At 41.5% G+C, this 18695-nt stretch overlaps 1 protein-coding gene across 1 annotated transcript in view; it reads right to left on the bottom strand.

The window, feature by feature from the left end:
* LOC121536522 (interleukin-1 receptor accessory protein-like 1) overlaps nucleotides 1–18695 on the bottom strand; it is a 401955-nt gene that overhangs the window by 160174 nt on the left and 223086 nt on the right. The window lies entirely within an intron of this gene.

Raw genomic sequence — 18695 nt, 5'->3', positions numbered from 1 at the left:
GCATAGCAACCAGTCCATCCAGTATAATAATAATACAGTCCACACTCAAAGGTGATGACTCTAATGTGTTTAGTTTCAGAGTATAGGCTGGACCAATTATGTATCAAAGACATCTTAAATCAGTTTTGTTTTATGTTTTTCAGCCACAATCATAATTTTAATTCAAGATTTTTTTCGGTCTTGGGCTCATAAACTCTAATATGCATATGGATGTTTTGAATTAATTATCACCTTAAAAAGTGCTATCCATTTCGTTGTGTTAAGCTTTGAAACAACATCCACAACGACCATGTTTTCCACTCAGGTTCAACCTGCTGTTGAACTTCTTTCTCCAAATTGATCATCACAGTGAGGTGTGTTTTAAAAGCATGATACTGTTTTGATGATAAGTGTTTGATGTGATTTTCGATTGCATTTCCATTGATGTCAGAGTGGTCAGAGGGACAGTAGAGTGCTGAGTACCAGATCATTAGGACCTGATGGTTGTTAGCAAGTTGGGTACTACGAAAGCATGTCCAGAGTGCATAAGAGGAGATTACCGTGACTCAACGGTCAAGTGGAATTTGACTGTGGTCATGACTCATGACTGCCGGTGTTGCGGTAATACGGTCACTGCAATAGCCCTAGTAGCATCCACATTAATGTAGAAGTGTGTAAGGATACTGTAAACCTTTAGCAAAGTAAATCTACATAATCCTACTATGTACTGTATGCTATAGTACGACGTAAGATTGTTTATATCAGGTAGAGGGGGAAAATGAGAGACGGAAGTAGATACAGAGAGAGAGAGAAAGAGAGAGAGGGATAGATGGAGAGAGAGAGAGAAAGAGAGAGAGGGATAGATGGAGAGAGAGAGAGAAAGAGAGAGAAAATGAGAGAGAGGGACTAAGAGAAGGAATGTTTTATTGATTGCCAGAGTTTGATTCTGCCTTCTCAGCAGGTGTGCGTGCGTGTGTGTGTGTGTGTGTGTGTGTGCGTGTGTGTGTGTATATGTGCGTGTTTGCGTGTGTTTGGCTGGCCCTTAAATCTACAGGGGTGACAGCTCAGTCCAATAAGCTCTACAGTCCTTCCTTTCCCTACACAGCCTCAATACATTAGACTACTCCCAAAGCTAGCAGTACCAGGCTACACATAGTGGAAAGATTGCATACTTATACACATTATTCTGAAAGTGTACACTGTAAAACTGTGTGCAGTACACTACATGTCTGTAACCAGGATAATCTATTTATTTGGTTTTTATTCTGTCTCCTGTCAGTCATTTATGTGTTTATTTGGATCCCCATTAACTTTTGCAGAAGCATCAGCTACTGTTCCTGGGGTCCACACAAAAAAAACAAAAAAAACATGACAAGTAACAAAACACTGATTCACTGATAGACAATGAAAGTCACACAAATTTAAAATACAACGATACACAAACAATGCAACAAAAATGTTAACAAACAATGCAATTGAAAAATAATGTGTGTGTTAGAGTGTCTGTGTGTGTGTGTGTTTGTGTCCCTGACAGTCCCTGACAGTCCTTGCCGTTCCATGAGTAGTTTTTTAAATCAGTGTTTAAAGGTAATTTTGCTGTTCGCTTGAGTAATTGGAGATGGAAGGGAGTTCCATTTGTGTTGCCGTATATTCATTTTGGACTTGGGGACTGTGAAGAGACCCCTGGTGGCATGGCTTGTGGGGTATGTATGGGTGTCTGAGCTGAATGTTGTTTGATAATGCAGACAATCTGGAATTTTTGTCACAGTAATATTTCTAATAAAAACTAGAAGAGAAGAAGTTCATCTCTAGTCAACCCTCAACCAGGAAAGACTGGCATTCATGCTGTTGATGTTAATTCTGTATGTGCAGTTAAGGGGAAGGAGTGCTGCTCTGTTTTGAGCTAGCTGCAGCTTTGCGAGGTATTTCTTTGCTGCACTTGAGCATAATACCACAGTAATCAAGATGGGACAAGACCAGAGCCTGAACAACTAGTACAGTTGATTTGTTTGTCAAAAACGCAGAACATATTTTTATAACATACATACCCCTCCCATCTTCACAACAACTTTGTCAATATGACTTGCCCATGAAAATTGACCATCCAATGTTATGCAGATGATTTTGGTTCCTCAACTTGCTCAATGGTCACACCCTTTATGTACAACTCCTGTTGAGGTTTAGGTCTTAGAGAATGTTTTGAACCAAATAAAATGCCTTTAGTTTTAGATTTATTTAAGACCAGTTTATTATTAATCACCCATTCTGATGCTAACTCTAACTCCTCATTTAGAATTTCAATGAGCTCACTAGCTTTAGGTGCTGACATGTAGTGTGGAATCATCCGCATACATAGACATTCTAGCTTCGTGTAAGACCAGTGGCAAATCATTTGTAAATTAGAGAAGAGTAACAGCCCAAGGAAAATGCCCTGAGGGACATCGCATTGTACATATCTGATGTTAGAGAAGCTTCCATTGAAGAACACTCTGGGTTCTATTGGATAAATAACTCTCCAAGTATGTGATGGCAGGTGATGTAAAGCCATAGCAAGTCAGTTTTTTTCAATAACAATACTGTTCCAACTATCATCTTATTATCCATTTATTTTAAACAATCCTCAGTCATCTGAGTCAGTGCAGTACAAGTTGAGTTCCCTTCTCTATACGCATGCTGAAAGTCAGTCGTTAACTTGTTCTCTGAAAAATAGCACTGTATTTGGTCAAACACAATCCTCTCCATCAGTTTACTAAGAACAGGCAGCAAACTGATTGGGTGGCTGTTAGAGCCAGCAAAGGGTGCTTTACTATTTTTAGGCAGTGGAATTACTTTAGCTTCCTTCCACGCCTGTGGACACACACACTCCTTTAGGCTTTGTAGCTCAGTTGGTAGAGCATGGCGCTTGCAACGCCAGGGTTGTGGGTTCGTTTCCCACGGGGGGACAGTATGAAAATGTATGCACTCACTAACTGTAAATTCGCTCTGGATAAGAGCATCTGCTAAATGACTAAAATGTAAATGGTTAAAGATATAGCAAATAGGGGTGGCAATACGGTCTGCTAACATTCTCAATAGTTTCCCATCAAGGTTGTCTATACTTGGTGGCTTATCATTATTCATGGATAACAATCGTTTTTCCACCTCTCCCACACGAACTTGACCAAATTTAAAACAGCAATCATTCTCTTTCATTTTTAGATTTTTTATACAAAAATATGATGGTTCACTGTTCAACGTTGTTATTACACTTCTGTGTTTTTCCACTTTACTAGTGAAATAGTCATTGAAATGATTGGCAATATCGAAAGGTTTTATTATAAATGTTCCATCAACTTCAATGAACGTTGGAGATTAATTGGGTTTTCTGCTCATGATATCATTTAAGGCACTCCAAAGTCTTTTTCCATTGTCTTTGTCATTTATCTTTGTTTGGTAATATAATTTATTCTTCTTTTTGTTAAATTGAGTTACAATTTATATCAACCAATCAGATGAGCAGCCTGACTTGTTTGCCACCTCTATTGCATCATTTATTTGAACCAAATATACATTTTAAATTAATCATCAATCAGGGGGCTCTAACAGTTCTCACAGTTATTTTATTAACAGGTGGATGCTTGTCAACAAATGGAATGAATAATTTTACAAATACTTCCAGTGCTGCATCTGGATTCACATGCACATCAGACCGAGATACAATTTTTACATCTTCAACAAAACAATCCTGAGAAAACATGTTGTATGATCTCTTATAAATGTATTTAGGCCCAACCTTTGGCACTTTGGCTTTCCTTGTTATTGCCACAATGCTATGGTCACTACAGCCAATGGAAACTGATATTGCTTTGGAGCAAAGCTCTGCAGCATTAGTGAATATATGATCAATACAAGTGGATGTCACTGATCCAACACTGTTGGTATGCACTCTAGTTTGCTGAGTGATAACCTGGGTCATATTACAGGCATTAGGCACAGTTAGAAGCTTCCTCTTGAGACGTCAGCTAGTTGCTAACCAGTCAATGTTCAGGTCACCCAGAAAATAGACCTCTCTGTTGTATCACACACATTATCAATCATTGCACACATATTATCCAAATACTGTTAGCACTTTGTGGCCTATAGCAGCACCCCAAAAGAAGAGGCTTTAGATGAGGCAGGTGAACTTGCATCCACAACACTTCAACAACATTTGACATGAGATCCTCTCTAAGCTTTACAGGAATATTGCTCTGAACATATACAGCAACACCTCCCCCCCTAGGAATTCCTGTCTTTTCTGTAGACGTTTTATCCCTGTATTGATACTGCTGTATCATCAAAGTGATTATCGAAGAGAGTTTCAGAGAGGCCTGTCTATGAATGTTATCTGATGTTAGCAAGTTATTGATTTCATTAACCTTATTTGTAAGGCTAAATATATTAATATGGGCTATTCTTAGCCCTTTCCTTGGTAGCTTATCGTAGATAGAAATAATGTCTTTGCTCTCTCCAGAACAGCCATCTTGTCCTTAAACCTCAGGAACTTGACCACTATCGTCCTGGGTCTGTCACATAGGCTAATTACATGTTTTCCAGACCTGTGGGAGCACTCCACCTCAATTTTCATATGATCCATCTGCAGCTTTTCAGTGATAATGTTTCTTACTTTATTTTGTTAGTTGAGTCCATCAGTATTTTGACAAAGCTCTTGAAGCTAATTTCCTGTTGTTGTATCAACTGCTTGTAGAATCATTTTTGTTCATTTAAAAGATCCTACACCTGTGATAGAGAAACACAGTCCTCTCCATGACTCCCATCTTTGGCGTTGGATGCCAATGTAACAACGTAAACTAACGCTGGCAGATAGGGTGTTTTCACACTTGGTCCCTTTCAGCCAATTTTTGTGAACTGAGTGCGGTTCGCTTAATTTTTGGTGCAGTGTGAACACTCTAAAGAAATACCCTTCAAAAGAGCCCCTGAAGCATACCGAACTGACACCATCTCGAGAGGTGGTCTGACTACGGTTCGCTTGAATTCCGCGGTCCGGTTCCCTTTTTTAAGACAATGTGAACGCAAAGCTCCCCAGGTTCGCTTGTCATTATTCCCGCACTACACACTAGACTACTGCAACACTGTTTCCCCTGCCATAAACCCTCACATTGGTGCCACAAAAGAGAGAAGATGATGACGTGCAGGTTTGCGGGAAAAAAAAGTGTGCTGTTTTTGGATATTGATTAGCGATTGTCAAGGATGGACAACAGATTATTTGTTTGCAATATGTGATCTATAGGCTAAGAGCACTTCATGAGCTGTTTATTGATTTTGGGGTTTGAATAGTGTGAGAAGACAACATATTTAGTAAGAATCACAACATAGGGTACAAAATCTATTAAAATCTATTCTAGCTCTTAAAGGGGCAGTAGCCTACCTTGGGTGTACAATTTTCAATTACAGCATTATTTATTCTGCAGTTATTCTATTGCTATTTATTCTGTTACCAATCAAATGTACATGTTAATAGTATCTTCTTATTACAATTATTATGTCTCATATTTTAACTAAATGCATCTATTAGTTTCCAAAGTGTAAGTAGGTATATCTTGCTGTCCGATAACACGTTCTGATTGAATGGCTTGTCCTGCACTTTGTAAAAACCCAGAGTGCATTTTGGAAAAAGATCTTGGTTCCTTTCTAAACATAGCAATGTGAATGCAAAGAGGACTCGGCACACAAAATAGTTGAAGTGAACTGGCAAAAGAGTTGAGTGCTCATTCAAAGGCAAGGGCAGTGTGAATACAAAGATAACTGAGTTCTTTAACTTTTTTTTTTTACCCCCGAGTTCACTTTAAAGAGGACTGAGATCGGTTCTTTTAAAGAGGACTATATGTGAAAACACCCTTAAACAGCAACAAACATCAGGGATTTAGACAGCCATAAGCCCGGGACAATCCATGGCTCTAGACACAAGGGTGTCACGGGTTGTGTTCAAGCTGTCAAGGAAACATTGCTAGCTTGATAGCTAGTTAGCGGCTAGGCTAGCTGCTACGCCAAACAGCTCTTCAATGGATGTCTGTACCATGATGATGCATGGGGATGCACACTTTATACAAAGTCAACTTATACATTGTTGGAAAAGGACCTGTAAGTAAGCATTTCACTGTTAGTCTACATCAGTTGTTTACGAAGCATGTGACAAATAAAATTGGATTTGATAGGTCTTAATGAAGCCTTAATTCATATACCTGTTACAAGGCCCACATAATAACTTCACTTCTTGATTAAGAACTGTCACGACTTCTGCCGAGGCTGCCTCCCCTCCGTGTTCAGGCAGGCTTCGGCATTCATCGTCACCGGAGTACTAACCACTGCCGGCCCAATCATCATCACAATTGTCTTGTCAATCACACACACCTGGTTCTAATCCCCTAATTAGTCAGAGTATAAGTGTTCCCTCTGCCCCCTTGTCCTTGTGGGTGATTGTTTATTTGTGGAGGTTAGTGAAGCTCGGTGGAGCTCGTGTATTGTGTATCGACGGGAGTATTTTTCCCGTATGCCTTGTATTTTCCAGTGCGCCTGTTTTGTGCCCTGGAGTGTGTTTGACACATTTCTGCGTAAACCTGTATTTTGCGGATTAAAGCCTGTTATTCTGTGATTTACCCTCCTGCGCCTGACTCCTTCATCACCACCTCATCACAAGAACAAAACTCACGACTTAATTAAGCATTCATAAGTTATAGCTAGTTTAATTAAAGTGACATATTTTTCTGTTCGAGTGAGCTTAATTAAATCTCACAGTTTCCAGAAATGTGTTAATGGTTTCAAAACAATATTAATGTTATACGACTTGTCATTAAGGACCTCTCCGTTTGTTTTTTTAGATATTCAACGGATTGAAAATGTACTCAGGTTCAGAAAGTAATTCTGGCGCATAAAAAATAAGAGTTTCAATTAAGCATTGATGGAAAGTGAAAGCTGTTTGAAATTAATGAGGTGCAGTTTTAATGAACAAAATAACCAGGTGTGAGACAGAAGAGAGGAAGGGAGGATGAAGGGAGAGAGAGGGGGAGAGAGAGAGAGAGAGAGAGAGAGAGAGAGAGAGAGAGAGAGAGAGAGAGAGAGAGAGAGAGAGAGAGAGAGAGAGAGACGGGGAGAGAGAGAGAGAGAGGGAGAGAGAGAGAGAGAGAGAGAGAGAGAGAGAGAGAGAGAGAGAGAGAGAGAGAGAGAGAGAGAGAGAGACGGGGAGAGAGAGAGAGGGGGAGAGAGAGAGAGAGAGAGAGAGAGAGAGAGAGAGAGAGAGAGAGAGAGAGAGAGAGAGAGAGAGAGAGAGAGAGAGAGAGAGTTTGACACACTCAAGCAAAACAACTTTAGGCATCTGAAGCAGACAGGGATATTAAAAATGCCACTCAAAACACACACACACACACACACACACACACACACACACACACACACACACACAGTCTTGTACAGCTAACCTTGTAGCGACACAAAATTCAGTCCCATTCAAAATCCTATTTTCCCTAACCCCTAACCCTCACCTGTACTCTTACCCTAACCTTAAACCAAACCTTAACCCAAAAAACCTAACCTTACCCTAACCCTAACCCTAGCACCTAACCCTAACCCTAAAACTAACCCTGGCTTCTAACCCTAACCCTTAACGTAATTCTAACCTTAACACTAATTCTAACCTTAACCGTAAACCCCCTAGAAATAGCATTTGACCTTGTGGGGACTAACAAAATGTCCCCAGTTGGTCAAATTTTAGTTCCTTTACTATTCTTGAATTCAAGAATAGTTAAACACGTCCACACACACACACACACACACACTCACTATCTCCTCTCTCTTACATGTTTACTTTCCCCACACTCTCATATCGTCAGTCTAAGCAGGGAGAACCAGTACAGTAGAGGATGGACGCTATTTGGTTTCTTCAACTCCAAATCTTTGATTAGGAAAACCTTGTACATGCTGCTGATATGAAAAACCTTGTCTCCTCTCCCTCTCCAGTGGATGTACGCTTGACAATATTTTGTAGAGCATTCCAAATCATTCATAATGTCTGGTGGTGTTTCGAACCAACAGACTTCTGCCTCTACTTATCCCAACTTGTTCAACTGAAACTTTGTTTAGGCTGCTTCTGTTTTGAAATACACTACATGACAAACACAACACATCACTGAGTATCACTTCATATTTTCAAGCATGGTGGTGGCTGCATCATGTTATGGGTATGCTTGCCATCGGTAAGGACTAGGGAGTTTTTTAGGATAAAAAGAAATGGAATAGAGCTAACCACTGGCCAAATCTGGTTCAGTCTTCTTTCCAACAGACACTGGGAGACCAATTCACCTTTCAGCAGGACAATAACCTAAAATAAAGGCCAAATATACACTGGAGTTGCTTACCAATTGTCACGGATTCAGCCGAGGCTGCTCCTCCTCCTTGCTCGGGCAGGCTACGGCGTTCGTCGTCGCCGGAGTACTAGCTGCTACCGATCTATGTTTCTGTGTTCTACTTGTTTTGACTTTATTGTTCACACCTGGTTCCCATTATGTATTGATTTCTTCCCTATTTAACCCTCTGGCTCCCACTGTGTTTTGTGTGTGTTTGTTCATGTTTGGTTGTCGTCTGGTGAGCGGGTTTGTTCCTCCCTGCGTGGAGGTTATGCTATTTACGTTACCTACGAGTAAAGAACGTTTTGGATTAGCTCTGTGTCCTGCGCCTGACTTCGTCCTACCGCATCACACTGACCCCTGACACCAATACAACATTGAATGTTCCTGAGTGGCCTAGTTACAGTTTTGACTGAAAATCTATGGCAAGACTTAAAAATGGATGTCTAGCAATGATCAATAACCAACTTGACAGAGCTTGAAGAATTCTAAAAAGAATAATATGCTAATATTGTACAATTCGGGTGTGCAAAGCTCTTAGAGACTTATCCAGAAAGACTTGCAGCTGTAATCGCTGCCAAAGGTGATTCTAACATGTATTGACTCAGGGGTGTGAATACTTATGTAAATGAGATATTTATGTATTTAATTTTCAATACATTTCAAACATTTCAAAAAACATGTTTTCACTTTTGTCATTATGGGTTATTTTGTGTAGATGCGTGAGATTTTTTATTTTATTTATTCCATTTTGAAATCAGTAACAACAAAATGTGGAATAAGTCAAGGGGTATGAATACTTTCTGAAGGCACTGTATGTGACAGCCTAAACACATATTAGTGTAATTTAGCAGATATTTTTAAGTTACCTACAGTGAACACATAAAGCACATGTAGCCCAAAACAACACAGACCATGAAAGTGGTCATTAATGAAAATACAAAAGGCTGAAACGGTGTTGATGAGTAGCATCTCTCTACCATCCAGGCAAATCAAGTCTGACATTTGAAAGTGGAAATTAGAAACTTTAGAAGCCTTTTTAAACCTTGAATACACTACAATCAAATGAAGATAGCACACCTAGTTGGTCTCAGCAGGGGTAGTGTGCCTTTCAAGTGTGTATTCATGCCTGAATGTGTGTGTTTCTACGATTTAGAAGGCCTACTAGGGAGTTTGTGTGCATGTACATGTGTATAATCTCTGCAGGGGTGGTGTGCCTGCCTGCTAAAATATGTGTGTGATTTTGTGATCACTGGGGGTGGTGTGTGTTCAGATGTGTGAAAATAATTGTGTGTGTGTGTGTGTGCGTGTGTTTGTGTGTGTGTGTGTGAGAGAGAGAGAGTAAAATGATCACTAGGTGTTGCATGTTGCTGAACAGTGAGAGACTGCTGAAGAGCCTGCAGGGGAGAATCATGTGAGAAGAGGACAGTGAAATATGAAATATGTATCTCTCTCTCTCTCTCTCTCTCTCTCTCTCTCTCTCTCTCTCTCTCTCTCTCTCTCTCTCTCTCTCTCTCTCTCTCTCTCTCTGTCTCTCTCTCTCTGTCTCTCTCTCTCTCGCTCTCTGTCTCTCTCTCTCTCTCTCTCTCTCTCTCTCAAATTCAAGCTGCTTTATTGGCATGAAAAATATTGTGTCAATATTGCCAAAGCAACAATGTATACAATAATAAAATAATAAACAATAACAAATAATAATATAAGATGGTAGTAAATAATAATCAAAATTAAATACAAAAATAATAACAATAAAATGGTAACAGTCAATAGTAGAAATGTAATAAATATACAAATCTAAATATGGAAACTGAAAGCCATTGCTCCTTCGCCCATGAGTATTTTTAGTTTTTCCTCTGGGTTTAATAAGTTAAAATTTGGAATAAATGTAGTCATTTCTGTGAATAATGAATCTCTTTGTGAGGAATATTTATCACAGTAAAGGAGAAAGTGCATCTCTGTTTCTACCTCCCCTGTCATGCAGTGACCACATATACGCTCCTCTTTGGGTAGCCATGTCTTTTTATGTCTGCCGGTTTCTATTGCCAATTGATGGTCACTCAGCCTGTACTTGGTAAGGATCTGTCTCTGCTTCGTATCTCTGACAGAGTAGAGATAATCAGCCAATTCATATTCTCTGTTTAGGGTCAGATAGCAATTTAGTTGGCTTTGGGATTTTGTTTCGTTTTTTCCAATGTTGTAAATATGAGTCCTTTGATTGGTTCATGATTTTGTTCATTGGAATTCTTTCTTTTGAGGCAGTGCTGGTGTCAGCTTGGTTGTTTAGGTCCAACACCAGCTGACTGAGAGGGCTCGTTTCTGGGCTCAGCTCTTGGGTTTGAAGTGCTTTAAATTGCAGACTTGAATTTGGACTTAAATTTAGATGTAGCCAAAATTGTTATGATATTTTCTGTATTTTCATTACTACTGGAAAGCGGCCCAATTCTGCCCTACATGCATTAGTTGGTGTATTTCTCTGGAATTTTCCGATAGAATTCTGCATGTAGGGCTTCAATTGGATGTTTGTCCCACATTTTAAAGTCCAGTTTATTGAGTGGCACCCAAACCTCACTTCCGTAAAGAGCTATTGGTAGGATTACACTGTCAAATATTTTGGTCCAAATTCTAATTGGGATGTTGATTTTGAATAATTTCGTTTTTATTGCATACAATGTTCTGCGGGCTTTTTCTTTGAGTTCATTCACTGCCATATTAAAGTTTCCCGATGCAGATATGGTCAGACCAAGGTATGTGTACTTTTTTGTGTGTTCAATTATGGTGTTGTTCAGGGTGAATTTATATTTGTGTTTCTGACATCTGTTTTTTTTTTGTGGAAAATCATGATTTTAGTTTTTTAGAAATGTACTGCCAGGGCCCAATTATGGCAATATTGCTCTAGAATGTTAAGGTTCTGTTGAAGACCTTCTTTGGTTGGTGAAAGAAGTACCAAGTCATCAGCAAATAGCAGGTATTTTACCTCTGTGTCAAATAGTGTGAGTCCTAGGGCTGGAGAATTGTCCAACATGTCTGCTAATTCATTTAAATACATTTTGAAAAGATTTGGACTCAAACTGCAGTTCTTTGGTTTTTGATTTTTATTGCACACTTGTTTTCTGTGTACATACATTTTATTAAGTCATACACCTTACCACCAAGCCCACTTTGGAGAATTTTGTACAATAGCCCTTCGTGCCAAATAGAATCAAATGTTTTTTTAAGTCAATAAAGCAAGCAAAGATTCTGCCCTCTTTTTTTTGGTGGACATATTTATGAATTAGTGTGTGTAAGGTGTATATATGGTCAGTAGTGCGATGGTTAGGGAGAAAGCCAATTTGACATTTACTTATTAAAAAAATTTCTTGAAGAAAAAGGTACTAATCACATTTGGTTAAATGCTCCCCTACCTCTACAGATGCACAGTTCCCACTCAGCCCAGTCAAAGCTATTTGCTGCTCTGGCACCCCAATGGTGGAACAAGCTCCCCCACGACGCCAGGACAGCGGAGTCACTGACCACCTTCCGGAGACACTTGAAACCCTACCTCTTTAAGGAATACCTGGAATAGTATAAAGTCCTTAAAGAGGTAGGGTTTCAAGTGTCTCCGGAAGGTGGTCAGTGACTCCGCTGTCCTGGCGTCGTGGGGGAGCTTGTTCCACCAGACGGGCTGCGGCGTTCTGGATAAGTTGTAGGGGTTTAATGGCACATGCAGGGAGCCCAGCCAACAGCGAGTTGCAGTAATCCAGATGGGAGATGACAAGTGCCTGGATTAGGACCTGTGCCGCTTTCTGTGTAAGGTAGGGTCGTACTCTGCGAATGTTGTAGAGCATGTACCTGCAGGATTGGGTCACCACTTTGATGTTAGCAGAGAACGACAGGGTGTTGCCCAGGGTCACGCCAAGGCTCTTTGCACTCTGGGAGGAGGACACAATGGAGTTGTCAACCGTGATGGCGAGATCATGGAGCGGGCAGTCCTTCCCAGGGAGGAAGAGCAGCTCCGCATCGCATCAGTGTAGTCAGGCTCAGAACCTGTTCTTGCATTGAAATCTCCACAAAAAAGCACTTTACCCTCTGCCTGAAATTGAATGATTTCTGTATGGAGATTGTCAAAAAACTGATCATCATAATATGATGAATCTGAAGGAGGAGCATAAGCTGCACATATGTATACATCATTGTCACAATAGATTGTACCTCTGTTAAGTTTTAACCAAATGTGATTAGTACCTTTTTTCATTTCATTCAGTGCAAAGTCCTGCTTATGCCAAATGATGATTCCTCCTGAGTCTCGGCCCCGTTTAACATTTTTATGTTTGATTGATGGTAGTAAACTTTCTCTATAGCCTGAGGGACACTGAGTATCTACAGTGGGGAAAATAAGTATTTAGTCAGCCACCAATTGTGCAAGTTCTCCCACTTAAAAAGATGAGAGAGGCCTGTAATTTTCATCATAGGTACACGTCAACTATGACAGACAAAATGAGAAAAATAAATCTAGAAAATCACATTGTAGGATTTTTTATGAATTTATTAGCAAATTATGGTGGAAAATAAGTATTTGGTCAATAACAAAAGTTTCTCAATACTTTGTTATATACCCTTTGTTGGCAATGACACAGGTCAAACGTTTTCTGTAAGTCTTCACAAGGTTTTCACACACTGTTGCTGGTATTTTGGCCCATTCCCCCATGCAGATCTCCTCTAGAGCAGTGATGTTTTGGGGCTGTCGCTGGGCAACATGGACTTTCAACTCCCTCCAAAGATTTTCTATGGGGTTGAAATCTGGAGACTGGCTAGGCCACTCCAGGACCTTGAAATGCTTCTTACGATGCCACTCCTTCGTTGCCCGGGCGGTGTGTTTGGGATCATTGTCATGCTGAAAGACCCAGCCACGTTTAATCTTCAATGCCATTGCTGATGGAAGGAGGTTTTCACTCAAAATCTCACGATACATGGCCCCATTCATTCTTTCCTTTACACGGATCAGTCGTCCTGGTCCCTTTGCAGAAAAACAGCCCCAAAGCATGATGTTTCCACCCCCATGCTTCACAGTAGGTATGGTGTTCTTTGGATGCAACTCAGCATTCTTTGTCCTCCAAACACGACGAGTTGAGTTTTTACCAAAAAGTTATATTTTGGTTTCATCTGACCATATGACATTCTCCCAATCCTCTTCTGGATCATCCAAATGCACTATAGCAAACTTCAGACGGGCCTGGACATGTACTGGCTTAAGCAGGGGGACACGTCTCGCACTGCAGGATTTGAGTCCCTGGCGGCGTAGTGTGTTACTGATGGTAGGCTTTGTTACTTTGGTCCCAGCTCTCTGCAGGTCATTCACTAGGTCCCCCCGTGTGGCTCTGGGATTTTTGCTCACCGTTCTTGTGATCATTTTGACCCCACGGGGTGAGAGCTTGCGTGGAGCCCCAGATCGAGGGAGATTATCAGTGGTCTTGTATGTCTTCCATTTCCTAATAATTGCTCCCACAGATTATTTCTTCAAACTAAGCTGCTTACCTATTGCAGATTCAGTCTTCCCAGCCTGGTGCAGGTCTACAATTTTGTCCTTTGACAGCTCTTTGGTCTTGGCCATAGTGGAGTTTGGAGTGTGACTGTTTGAGGTTGTGGACAGGTGTCTTTTATACTGATAACAAGTTCAAACAGGTGCCATTAACACAGGTAACGAGTGGAGGACAGAGGAGCCTCTTAAAGAAGAAGTTACAGGTCTGTGAGAGCCAGAAATCTTGCTTGTTTGTAGGTGACCAAATACTTATTTTCCACCATAATTTGCAAATAAATTCATTTAAAATCCTACAATGTGATTTTCTGGATTTTCTTTTCTAAATTTGTCTGTCATAGTTGACGTGTACCTATGATGAAAATTACAGGCCTCTCTCATCTTTTTAAGTGGGAAAACTTGCACAATTGGTGGCTGACTAAATACTTTTTTTCCCCACTGTATGTCTCCACGACACCATGTTTCGAGTAGGATTATGATGTCCTGTCCCTTGATGTTTTTAATCAATTCTGGATTTGTTGTTTTATAACCAAAATGTGAAGAGTACAGGCCCTGGATATTCCAAGAGCTGATAGTTAATGATCTCATTTATAATAAGTGATATTCACTGGTTTGAGTAAAGTACATTGAAAAAAAAATAAACATTACACAACATTACACATCACTATTATTATAATACCAGTGCCAATAAAATAAAGGATATTTGTAAACAAATTAATAAGAATGGCCCAAAAAATAAGTACAATGCAATGCAATATGCAACCCTGTGTGTGTGTGTGTGTGTGTGTGTGTGTGTGTGTGTGTGTGTGTGAATAAAAGGGTCTGTCTAGCCCAGTAGTCTGCATATTAGATCCAGTAGTTGGCGCACCTCTCCTATCTCTGATTGTTCTAGGTGTCTTTTGCCAGAGGTTACCTCAGCATATGTAGGCTGATGATCTGAATGATACATGGTGTGGACTGCATCATGTGTTGTACTTCTCTGAAGGACAGTGTTCTGCCCGACCCTGGACTAGTGGTCAGTGCGGTGTTGTGATGGGCCGGGTCTAGTAGAGCTGTGTTGTGATGGGCCGGGTCTAGTAGAACTGTGTTGTGATGGGCCGGGTCTAGTAGAGCTGTGTTGTGATGGGTCAGGTCTAGTAGAACTGTGTTGTGATGGGCCGGGTCTAGTAGAGCTGTGTGGTGATGGGTCAGGTCTAGTAGAGCTGTGTTGTGATGGGTCAGGTCTAGTAGAACTGTGTTGTGATGGGCCGGGTCTAGTAGAGCTGTGTTGTGATGGGCCGGGTCTAGTATAACTGTGTTGTGATGGGTCAGGTCTAGTAGAGCTGTGTTGTGATGGGTCAGGTCTAGTAGAGCTGTGTTGTGATGGGCCTGGTCTAGTAGAGCTGTGTTGTGATGGGCCGGGTCTAGTAGAGCTGTGTGGTGATGGGTCAGGTCTAGTAGAGCTGTGTTGTGATGGGTCAGGTCTAGTAGAACTGTGTTGTGATGGGCCGGGTCTAGTAGAGCTGTGTTGTGATGGGCCTGGTCTAGTAGAGCTGTGTTGTGATGGGTCAGGTCCAGTAGAGCTGTGTTGTGATGGGTCAGGTCCAGTAGAGCTGTGTTGTGATGGGCCGGGTCTAGTAGAGCTGTGTTGTGATGGGCCTGGTCTAGTAGAACTGTGTTGTGATAGGTCAGGTCCAGTAGAACTGTGTTGTGATGGGTCAGGTCCAGTAGAGCTGTGTTGTGATGGGTCAGGTCTAGTAGAACTGTGTTGTGATGGGCCGGGTCTAGTAGAGCTGTGTTGTGATGGGCCTGGTCTAGTAGAGCTGTGTTGTGATGCGTCAGGTCCAGTAGAGCTGTGTTGTGATGGGTCAGGTCTAGTAGAACTGTGTTGTGATGGGCCGGGTCTAGTAGAGCTGTGTTGTGATGGGCCTGGTCTAGTAGAGCTGTGTTGTGATGGGTCAGGTCCAGTAGAACTGTGTTGTGATGGGCCGGGTCTAGTAGAGCTGTGTTGTGATGGGCCTGGTCTAGTAGAGCTGTGTTGTGATGGGTCAGGTCTAGTAGAGCTGTGTTGTGATGGGCCTGGTCTAGTAGAGCTGTGTTGTGATGGGCCTGGTCTAGTAGAGCTGTGTTGTGATGGGCCTGGTCTAGTAGAGCTGTGTTGTGATGGGTCAGGTCTAGTAGAGCTGTGTTGTGATGGGTCAGGTCTAGTAGAGCTGTGTTGTGATGGGCCTGGTCTAGTAGAGCTGTGTTGTGATGGGTCGGGTCTAGTAGAGCTGTGTTGTGATGGGCCTGGTCTAGTAGAGCTGTGTTGTGATGGGTCAGGTCTAGTAGAGCTGTGTTGTGATGGGTCAGGTCTAGTAGAGCTGTGTTGTGATGGGCCTGGTCTAGTAGAGCTGTGTTGTGATGGGCCTGGTCTAGTAGAGCTGTGTTGTGATGGGTCGGGTCTAGTAGAGCTGTGTTGTGATGAGAGCTGTGTTGTGATGGGTCAGGTCTAGTAGAACTGTGTTGTGATGGGTCTCTCTCTCTCTCTCTCTCTCTCTCTCTCTCTCTCTCTCTCTCTCTCTCTCTCACTTCCTCCTTCTCTCTTCTCCACTGGACACAGACGTCAGTTCAATGTCTATTTTTGATTTACATTCGGTTGAGTTGTCAACTAACGTAAATTCAATGTGAAATCAACAAAAAATGTCACCATGACATTGGATTTAGGTTAAAAGTTGGATGAAAATAATACAAAATTCCCATACGTTGATTACTTTTTGCAAATCCAATCACTTTTCCACGTTGATTCACCGTCATCACATGTAATTATTTGGGTTGAAATGACGTGGAAACAACGTTGGGTTCTCTCTGCTATCCTTTCCCTCTCATCTCATGTTTGGGCCACACATAGGCCTTAAAAGTACGCCCTGGCCCCTGCCATACCCCCATAGTCTCCCTGTGCTCTCTACTGCTGCTTACACTATTGACATATCGACAAGCTGAATGTGGGTGTAACATAGCCTGCTATGTTCTCTCTCTTTTCCTCTCCTCTCTGTCAGCTCAGCTCTGAACCTCTCTCTTTCTCCCTCTCATTTTCTGCTCTTTTATGCCCTGTGTGTGTGTGTGCGCGCACTTGTACGCAACACTGTTCTTCCATTAGGGGCCAGCTTACAGACAACATGTAGACATTTAATAATTCAGCATAGAACACAGCAGTAGCAGACAACAAACCGCTTTGCACTACCCAATCCCCTCCCAGACCTGGGCCTCCTGTCTGCTTCAGATAGCACAGCAGTGGAGCAGATTTACAGGAGCCATTACTGCCTGATAACACTGTAAAGACTACTGTAAATACAACCGGGAGAGAGAGAGAGAGAGAGAGAGAGAGAGAGAGAGAGAGAGAGAGAGAGAGAGAGAGAGAGAGAGAGAGAGAGAGAGAGAGAGAGAGAGAGAGAGAGAGAGAGAGAGAGAGAGAGAGAGAGAGAGAGAGAGAGAGAGAGAGAGAGAGAGAGAGAGAGAGAGAGAGAGAGAGAGAGAGAGAGAGAGAGAGAGAGAGAGAGAGAGAGAGAGAGAGAGAGAGAGAGAGAGAGAGAGAGAGAGAGAGAGAGCAAACAGATACATAATGCAACAGGATCCAGAGGCTTAGTTGATAATATGAGGCTATCACACCAGGACATGAGGGGAAAGCCCAGGTAGTGATGTCCATTTTGGTTCTGTACCTGCAGTAGCACAGGAAATCACACACAGACACACACAGACACAGACACACAGACAGAAGAGAGCGAGGCAGTGTACATGCAGTGTAAATGCCTACCGTCTGATTTCATAACTGTTATTAGTGTTTGATGAAAAATGTAACATCCTGACAGATGCATTCAAGTGGTCTTACACTAATGTTGTACTGGGTTGAAATGAGTACATCCATCCATACATGCATTCATCCATACATCCATCCATACACCCATATATACTGGGAGGGATACATACATACACAGACACACACACACACACACGCACACACGCACACACACACACACACACATACTGTTCACACATACATACACATACATACATTGCACCAGTCAGAGAGAGAGAGACAGAGATACAGAGATCCACAAAGAATTCGAAAACAAACCCAATTTTGATAAACTCCCTTATCTACTGGGTGAAAAACCACAGTGTGCCATCACAGCTGCAAGATTTGTGACCTGTTGCCACAAGAAAAGGGCAACCAGTGAAGAACAAACACCATTGTAAATACAACCCATATTTATTTTCCCATTTGTTATAACACTGTATATATACATAATATGACATTTGAAATGTCTTTATTATTATGGAACTTCTGAGTGTAATGTTTACTGTTAATATTTATTGTTTATTTCACTTTTGTTTACTATCTACTTCACTTGCTTTGGCAATGTTAACATACGTTTCCCATGCCAATAAAGCCCTTAAATTGAATTGAATTGAGAGCAAGCGAGAGAGAGAGAGAGATACTGCACAGCTGAATCGCCGTTTACTGTCAATAAAACACATGGGCTAGGTGACTTGCTCGTTTTATTTGGATGGCAATATACAGCTTACCGGGTGAATAGGCTATCACATAGCCTGTATTCGAATTGTACACTTTACTGACGTGATGCGACGCATGACACACAACGCTAAAGTTCCCGATTGAGAGTATAGTTCATGGTCGCTGTGTGATTCTGTGGTCTACAAAAAAAAAATAATGTTGGTGCCCGCCTGCCTGTCAGCGTTGTGCTGCTGTATAATAGCGTAGATGGTGGTTGTGTACAGTACATGCAGTAAGGGCTGTGTACATTCCCCTAGGTCATTTACCATCCTCCTTCACACAGTGAGTTGCCGTG

Source organism: Coregonus clupeaformis, chromosome 23 (assembly GCF_020615455.1).
Source record: "Coregonus clupeaformis isolate EN_2021a chromosome 23, ASM2061545v1, whole genome shotgun sequence".
In the NCBI taxonomy this organism is placed as follows: domain Eukaryota; kingdom Metazoa; phylum Chordata; class Actinopteri; order Salmoniformes; family Salmonidae; genus Coregonus; species Coregonus clupeaformis.
The sequence above is the reverse complement of the archived record's forward strand: the minus strand, read 5'-3'. Positions and strand labels throughout refer to the sequence as shown.